Source organism: Leptonychotes weddellii, chromosome X (assembly GCF_054177405.1).
Source record: "Leptonychotes weddellii isolate Sample4059 chromosome X, ASM5417740v2, whole genome shotgun sequence".
Lineage (NCBI taxonomy): Eukaryota > Metazoa > Chordata > Mammalia > Carnivora > Phocidae > Leptonychotes > Leptonychotes weddellii.
The window spans coordinates 60,544,509-60,554,232 of NC_138385.1; positions in this window are offsets into that span (position 1 = coordinate 60,544,509).

Below are 9,724 nucleotides of genomic sequence, written 5' to 3' on the forward strand. Positions count from 1 at the left end.
CAAGTATTTATTGAATACTTGTTGTGTGCCTGGCCCCATTCTAGGCATTAAGGACATAAGAATGAATAAGACATACAAGGTCCCTACTCTCTTGAGGCTTATATCAAGGCTTAGCGAACTATGGCCTTAACTGAAAAATATCAAAAGAAAAATAATATGTCATGACTCATGAAAATTATATGAAATTAAAATTTCTGTACCCATCAACAGAAACACACCACCTCATTTACACATTGTCTAAAGCTACTTTCACACTAAAACAGCAGAATTAAGTAGTAGCAACAGAGATCTTATGGCCTACAAGTCCTAAAATATTAGCTATCTGATACTTTACAGAAAATGCTTGCTGACTTCTGCCTTAGATTCTAGAGAGTACAGGTGAGAAAAAAATGAAGCCAAGAGAGGGAAAAAAGGTAGGATAGTAGGGATATGGAAAGAATGGAGTTAGTACACAAAATGTTTGCTATGAAGCCTTACACGCTTACTGGAACAGTGTCACAGATTTGGCTCCAAACTTTCTACAGAAAATGAAAAGAGAAAGAACTTAATAGTCATGTAAATCCATGCCCTTAAGGTAACAACAAGCAAGCTGTTCAAAAAAGCACAACTCATCCATTTTTGAAGCCAGAGAATATTTCTAAGAAACATTTTCTCTTAAGGACTGTTGCGTATAAAAACCTCAGTATCAGCTGATTGCATTGTCTCAGAGCACAATTCAGTGAAAGCTATTCTATGGGAGTCTGATAAGATTTCCACTAAGTAACTGACTCTGTGAATTCTTCGGCTTGACCCAGTGATGCATCTGTCTGTATGATTAATAGTTAAGTTATTTAAGATCTGCACACCTTGGTTTCTATATCTATGAATAGGAGAAACAGCTCATCCCACAGAATTATTGCTAAGGTTAAAAAAATAACAAAATATCTGCCATGTAATCAATATTCAAAATATGTTATTAATTCCCTTTCTCTGCCCTTCCCCTTCCTAAGATTTGCCTATTCAAGGGAATAGCCAATTAAGACCAGACTTCTATGTAGACACAGCTTCAATTTATAAGTCATGTGTTGACCTTCACATCAATCTGTTAGAGAGTTGGGTAACTCAAGTTATATTCATCACAGTGAAGTTTGTCTTGCCTGCTACCAAGTCTTGAGGTCAGCCAGATCCTATAAGTTTAGCATACACAGTAACTTAGCCCTCCCTAACCATCATCTACTGCAAAGTTAAATTCCAGAGGCATTCCCCCTTCCCCTTCCTCCACAGTCCTGCTCCAGACTTCTGGCAGCAACTAACAGTTTCAGTCAATGTAAGTACTGATCTTACTGTCCAGTATCAGCCAGCCTATCTAAGTTTGGGCCACATCATTGCCTGCTTTTGCTTTCTATCTTAAAACAGTCAGCAACAGGCTGGTGTGATGCAGCATTTTTCAAAGCCCCATGCCTCCAGCCTTAGCCACAGAAAACAGAACTGAGGTAGTGGTTCTGGCCTTGGTGGAAAATCAGCCAAACTTCTGCCTCTTTGCTGTTTTTTTTTTTCAAGTTTTTATTTAAATTCCAGTTAGTTAACATACAGTGTAACATTCATTTTAGGAGTAGCATTTAGTGATTCATCACTTAAATATAACACTCAGTGCTCATCACAAGTGCCCTCCGTAATATCCATCACCCATTTAGCCCATCCCCCCACATACCTGCCCTGCAGCAACCCTCAATTTGTCCTCTATAGTTAAGAGTCTGTTTTATGGTTTGCTTCTCTGTTTCCCCATATGTTCATCTGTTTTGTTTCTTAAATTCCACATAATGAGTGAAATCATATGGTACTTGTCTTTGACTGACTGACTTATTTCGGTTAGCATAATACACTCTAGCTCCATCCACATCATTGAAATGGCAGGATTTCATTTTTTTGATAGCTGAGTAATATTCCATTGTATATATATACCATGACTTCGTTATCCATTCATCAGTCAATGGACATATGGGCTCTTTCCATAATTTGGCTACTGTTTATAATGCTGCCATAACCATCAAAATCCTAGAGGAAAACACAGGCAGAAACCTCTTTGACATTAGCCGTAGCAACTTCTTGCTTACTGTGCCACTCTCATGTCTCCCATCTCCATCCCTTGTATCAATCCAACATTTGAGTGGACTTGATATTCTTTACATTTTTCCTTAGCAATTAAAAATAGCACACACAAGGTGCATGTTAAATTGCATTGTTCCATGGCAATCAACTTACAATAAAAATGATATTGTTTGCTGATATAATTTAGTCAAGGACTCTTTTCTTTTCCAGACATAGAACTAACTGGATGCTTTCTCTTTTTCTATTGTATTCTATTGTGATAGACCTATGAGATAGGTTTTTCCCCTCATTTCATGTTTATTTCCCCATTAAGGAAAAACTGAGGCTCAGAGAAGTGAAACAACTTCTCAGAGTCACCCACATTGTAAGATATGGAGACAGAGCTTGAACCTTGGCTTCTTTTGAGTATCACATTTTTATTTCTTAAACAGCTTTAGCTACCTTCTCCTTTCTATTTTCTAAGAAGCATTAGCTTTTAGGAGAGCAAAATTATACAAGCCAATGTCCTGTCCTCCTTTGACAGCACTGCTTCTAACCAGGCCTGGCTTTGGAGAGGGCTTTTGTGTAGTTTCTACAAAGGGACTTAGGACGTTCCTTTTGAGAGTAGGGTGGGGAAGAGATCTACTTACATGCATTTGTTCATTTATTCAGGCATAGTGCTATGCAGTGGGAGAGAAAAGGATGAAAGGCCATGCATGGTCCCTGCCCTCCAAAGGTTCGTGGTGAGGCTGGCATGTAAGCAACCAGTCCCAGTCCCATATGACCCATGTTCTGATGGGGGTGAGAATAAATTCCTGTTGGAGCATGGGGCAAGGAGCCCTTCACTCTGCGTTGGGTTCTGAGATAAAGGTGAAGGATATATCCACACTGGAAACCAATAATATATGTGTTTAGGAGCCCTTCTTAACTCTTTCCTCTGTCTTGACCAGAGAGAAAAGACTGCATTCTGATGGTGTGTTCTAGGGTTTGGAGAAAGAGTGCTTGTAAGGCCTTGCTCAGCTACAGGGCCATCAATTCTCCACTGGGTTAACTATTGCAGTGAGTAGCATTTGTGTCAGCTCTAGAAGCATTAGAAGCAGACCTGTCCTTGAAATAATTGGCTGTGCTGGCCGTTACCCACATTTGCTTGTTTGGATTCATTATGCTTTAGTAATCTACTGTGTTTGGTTTTCATTCTCTGCCTTTCCTGGAGCCTAACTCCCAAGTGATCCAAAAGAGTAATTAGTGGCTACAGGAGAAGAGAGGCTTTCAGATGAGCATGGCAGAATTTCATAGAAAGTAAGAGATGATTCTGGAAAACTGGGGGAATGTACAAGGAGAAAGAACCTCCCCTTATCGTGCTCTCAGATTTGGTGTAGATGGATATAAGAAAAGGTGGGAGAAAGTTGCTTAAGGTTGAAGACTGATGGCCATGAGGTACTAAGAAATCAACAAGTGCTAAGATTGGCTATAGTCATTTTACAGAGAATGGGGAGGGAGAGAAGAGGTTGGGATGGAGAGGGAGGTCAAATTTGTAGTAAAAGTCAGGTGTGGACCAAAGTTAAAAAGAAATTAAGAGGAAGTACAGTTTGGTAGAAAGATCATAGGCTCAGAAGGCTTAGTGAGGTCTCAGATGTGACAAGCTTCAGTCTCCCAGATAGGATTTTGAATCCTAGCTCTGCCTCAGAGCTGTGGGACCTTTGGCAAGCCACAACCTCTCTGAGTCTTAGTTTTCTTATTTGTAAAATGAAGATAATAATTATGCCCATAGGATTGTTACAACAATGGAATGAGGTATCCATTTGCTTGGCACATAATGAGTACTCAGTAAGTGGTAGCAATTGTTTTGCTTTTATAGGAAGCTAAGTACTAGCTACATAATCTTAGATAAACTTAACTTCTTTGAGCCAGTTTTATTAACTGTAAATGGGGACAATGCCTACATTGTAAGAACCATTTTTTTGTGGGTATAAAGTAAGACTAGGTATACAAAACATTTATACAATAGTACAATAGAAGTTCAAAAAATGATATTGCTACTGGATGGGCAACAACCTCTCAGGAAACTGGCAGCCAAAGAAGATGGTACATGTTTATTCTTTTGTATTTTGGAGCCTATGAGAAGCCTCAAGCCTCAAACATAGATGACATCTAAGAGCTCAGAGCTACTCTTTCCACCCTCAAACTTTTTCTGACCTTGCCAAACACTGAAAAAGAGGAGGACCATTGTTGAGGGGAAGGGACAAGGAAGGATTTTTAGCCATCCCGCAAGGTCCACCTCAAGTCCTATTCCTTCCATGAAGCTTCCTGACAGTTCTGCCCCAGGGAACTCTACCTTACCTCATTTCTTCTGACATTCAAGTTTGACCGTTTAATGTGGATGCTGAGTTAGAGTATTCACAATTGTTTCCTAAATGTATGACTTCATTGTCCAATTCTGTTTTAAGCCCCTGGAGGGCAAGGTCTATGTCATACCATTTGTAAGAGCATAAGGCTGGGCACAAAAGCCCTCAAGAAACACAGCATATTGAAAACCTTTCAATTTAGGTTCCAGAATAGCCCTGAAATTTGACCATATCATGTTTCTGTATGTGTCAAAGATGTCGCAACTGGGAACTTAAAAAAGAAAATCTCTTTATGTTGTCTTCTAATGGGCTGAACTACATTTTTCTTTACTCAGTAAATATTTATTGAATACTAGTTATGTGCAAAGCAATTTACTTGGGCTTTTGCTGACTACAGAGATGAATCCCACCTGGATCTTGCTATCATGTTGCTTCCATTCTAATAGGGGACATAGAGCCACCAAAACAAAGAGCCCTGATTCAAAGTACAAGATGATTAGTGCCTTAGGAGTCAGAGAAAAGAATTTGGAGCATCTTAGGCTTGGAGTACTTAAGCTGAATCTTGATAGATGATGTAAATTTAGGCGTGTGGGAATAGGGTAAAGGGAATCCAGGGAAAATATGATCAATTATGAAACATGTATATGGAACAACAAATAATACTATTTGTGTGGACTGTAGCATATGTGAAGAGAAATGGTGGAAAGCGAGGTCAGAAAGATCAGTTGAAGCCAAGTGGAAGAGGATAGTGACTTCCAGGTTAAAAATGATTGAGTTTATTCTGAAGGCAACACTGAACTATGGAGTCTAAATCTAAATCTATGTATCAAGAGATTTTTTTTCAAGCTGATTAAGTACATGATCAGAACTGGCTTCTAAAATACTCCAAAAGCAGCATTTAAAAGTCAGCAGGGAGAGATATAGGTCTATAGACTTATATCATGAACCCATTGATCTATAAAACAGTCCAAGTCCACGTTGCACAGCTATTGAAGTGATCTTGTCAAGGTTACACAGCAAGTTAGTTTTAGTATTAAGACTGGAATCTAGGTCTCTTGACTCCCAGTTATATTACTTTTCCATCTCTGCCTCCTCAGTTTGATATTGTGGTTTTACTGTGGCAAATTAGAGATAAGAGAGAACATCACTGGGGTGTTTCAACCAAGAAATCCCTTTGCTGTGACTTCAAAGTTTGACTTGTAATGAATCATCAATAAAGAGCCTCATGTTTGTTTTCCAAGGCCTTGGGTTGATGTCCATTTGGATTTGGCTGTAAGTTGGAAAAAAATGGGATTCATATTTTAGGAGGCATCATCTAGTTCTCTTACCAAGAAAAGCAATCGCCCTAAGGCGGACCCAGGTTTGGGTAGAAGTATTTTCTGGCTTTGACCATAGCATACTCTTCCTGTCCAACACCCCCTCCACCATGCAGTTGAAATGGAACAGCATTATCAGCTTTGGTCATTTTGATCTGCAGTGACCAAGTTAGCGTCATGTGGCCTAGTGGTTCCTAACTCTGGCTACACATAGCATCACCTGGGGAACTTTTTTGTTTTTGTTTTTGTTTTTGTTTTAAGATTTATTTATTTATTTTAGAGAAAGAGTGCAGGGGAGGAGGGGCAGAGGGAGAGAGAAACTCAAGCAGAGTACACACCCAGAGCAGAGTCCGACGCAGGGCTTGATCTCACAACCCAGAGATCACAACCTGAGCTGAAACCAAGAGTTGGATGCTCAACCAACTGCACCACCCAGGCGTCCCACCTGGGGAGCTTTTAAACATACCCATACCCAAGTCCTACCCTAATCAATTAAACTAGGATCTCTGGGGACTGGGTCCAGATACTATATGATTTTAATGTTCCCAGTGTATAGCCAAGGTTGAAAACCACTGGCACTTGGGACTACATGGACTTCAGAAATCAGATGTATCTGAATCTATTGCCAATTGCCTATGAGGTTACTTCTTATCTCTGTGTCTCTGTTTTCACAACTGTAGAATAGGAATAATACTTTCTAGCTTGGAAGGTTATAACCCATGTTAAATGAGAATATATGCATAAAATCCTGAGTATAGTATCCCAACATCTAGAATAGAGCAGGTGTTCAATAAAAGCCAAAATTTTTACCAGCTATTTTATTACCATTACTATTATTTTTACCATTTATAATTTTTATATGACTAATAATATAACAAAACAGCAGGCACTAGGAAAAACAGTGGATGCAGAAACAAGAGATAGGAGTTTCAACCCTCACTCTATCACTTAACCTAACTACATGACTTGAATTAGTCTTTCTGAACCTCAGTTTTGTTCTCTATGAAATGAAGAAGATAAGACCCATCACTGTTTCTCTCACAAGATTATTGTCAACATAAAATAGTTATCTGGAAGAGTGCTTTGAATGGTATAAAGTATGTTAGAAAAATCAGATTATTATTATAATTTTGGTCATTTCTTAGCTGCAATTCTGTGTACCCAGCCTGGTGCTAAGGGGAATGTCATGTTCAGAAATACAAGATACAGTCTAGATGGGGAGACAGAATTTGTATGTGTATACACAGATAATTTCTCCATTAGAATATCAATCACACTGTATTATCATTATCTCTTTTCATATCTGTGTCCCTCACCAGAAGGGCTGGCTGGCTGGAGGAATTAAAAAAACCCACAAGGCAATATATGAGTACTTCATGCGTGTTTATATGGATGGAAATCACCTGTGTCACCAGAACTGTTCAGAGGGGTGAAATCTGAGCTGTTTTGAGGGTTGGTTACAGTACAGATAAGACATGAGAACTGGGGCATATATCAGGCAGGAAGCAAAACAGAGTCTAACACTTACTTACTCCTACTATATGCTAGGCACTCTCAATAGGCTCATTTAGTCCTTACAATCACCTGGTGGGGAGAGGTTATTATACCCACTTCCTGGATGAAGACATTGATGATCAAAAAGGGGAAATAACTGCCCGGAGTCCAATAGCTTGGAAGTAGCAGAACAAGGCCTCAAAATCAGGACTACCCAACTCCAAACTTTCAGTACTTTCCACTATACCATACCAGCTCACCTAGAAGTAAGAATCAAGGGCTGCCAGGGTGCCTGGGTGTCTCAGTCGGTAAGCATCTGCCTTTGACTCAGGTCATGATCCCAGGGTCCTGGGATCAAATCCCACATCGGGCTCCCTGCTCAGCAGGGAGTCTGCTTCTCCCTCTGCCTCTGCCCTCTCCCCTACTCGTGCTCTTTCTCTCAAATAAATAAATAAAATCTTAAAAAAAAATCAAGGGCTTGCTTTGATAGGGCAATTAGGAGACCAGTTTGACTAGAGTAGAGCTGGAAGATAAAGTCCAGATTTGCTGCCTGGGATTATAATTTGGGAGCAGCTCATAGAGGGCCTTGAATTTATAGTAAAGAATTTGAACTTTATCCTATACACTTTTTTTTTTAGAGTATGAAATCCTTTTTTAAAAATTTTTTAAATTTTATTATGTTAGTCACCATACAATACATCATTAGTTTTTGATGTGGTGATCCACAATATCCCATATATTTTATAGCTACTGTATGATCTTTAAGAAGAAAAACGATGTTAAAATACTTAGGGTAAACCTTATAACAGTATAGATTAAAGTTAATATTTTTTATATTTACTTTAAAATTTTATAGAAGAAAAATTGAGAATATAAAGGTATACTAAACAAAAAATCAAGAAATATCAAAATCACCAACAATATTTTTCCCTCTATTTTTTAAATTTTTTTTAATATTCCAGTTAGTTAACATACAGTATAATATTTGTTTCAGGTGAACAATTTAGTGATTCAACACTTACATATGACACCCTGTGCTCATCACAACAAGCGCACTCCAGGGGTACCTGGGTGGCTCACTTGCTAAGCGTCTGCCTTTGACTCAGGTCATGATCCCAGGGTCCTGGGATCAAGCCCCGCATCAGGCACCCTGCTCGGCAGGGAGCCTGCTTCTCCCTCTGCTCCTCCCCCAGCTTGTGCTCTCTGACTCTGTCAAATAAATAAATAAAATCTTAAAAAAAAAAACAAGAGCACTCCTTAATCCCCACCACCTATTTCCCACCCCCCCCACCTCCTCTCTGGTAACCATCAGTTCTCTATAGTTAAGAGTCTGTTTCTTGGTGTGCAACTCACATTTTTCCCCTATGATCATTTGTTTTGTTTCTTAAATTCCACATATTAGTGAAATCATGGTACTTGCCTTTCTCTGACAGACTTATTTTGCTTACCATAGTACTCTGTAGCTCCATTCACATCATTGAAAAGAGCAAGATTTAATTCTTTATTATGGATGAGTAATATTCCATTGTGTGTGTGTGTGTGTGTATATATAAAATATTGTATATATATGTATACATATATATTCCATTGTGTATATATACAATATAATACAATATATACAATATTCCATTGGGTGTGTGTGTGTATATATATGTATATATACACACATATATATATCACATCTTTTTTTTCCAAGTTTTTAAATTCCAGTTAATATACAGCATAATATTAGTTTCAGGTGTACAATTTAGTGATTCAGCACTTACATAGGACACCCTCTGCTCATCACAACAAGTGCACAACTTAATCCCCATCACCAATTTAACATATCCCCCCACCCACCTCTCCTCTGACAACCATCATTTGGTCTGTGTAAATTAAGAGTCTGTTTCCTGGTTTTCCTCTCTTTTCCCCCACTCATATTTATTTGTTTTGTTTCTTAAATTCCACATATGAGTGAAATTATATGGTATTTGTCTAGCTCTGACTGGCTTATTTCCCTTAGCATAATACTCTCTTATCTCCAAGTAGTTGCAAATGGTAAAATTTCATTCTTTTTAATGACTAATATGTCATTGTGTGTGTGTGTGTGTGTGTATACACACACAATGTCTTCTTCATCCATTCATCAGTCAGAAATGGGCTGTTTCCATATTTTGGCTATTGTAGATAATGCTGCTATAAACATCGGGGTGCAGGTATCCCTTTGAATTAGTATTTTTGTATTCTTCCAGTAAATACCTAGTGCTGCAATTGCTGGATCATAGTGAAGTTCTATTTTTACCTTTTTTTTTAAGATTTTATTTATTTATTTATTTGACAGAGAGAGAGAGAGCGAGAGCAGCAACACAAGCAAGGGGAGTGGGAGAGGGAGAAGCAGGCTTCCCACTGAGCAGGGAGCCCGATGTGGGGCTCGATCCCAGGACCCTGGGATCATGACCTGAGCCGAAGGCAGACTCTTAACGACTGAGCCACTCAGGCGCCCCTATTTATACCTTTTCA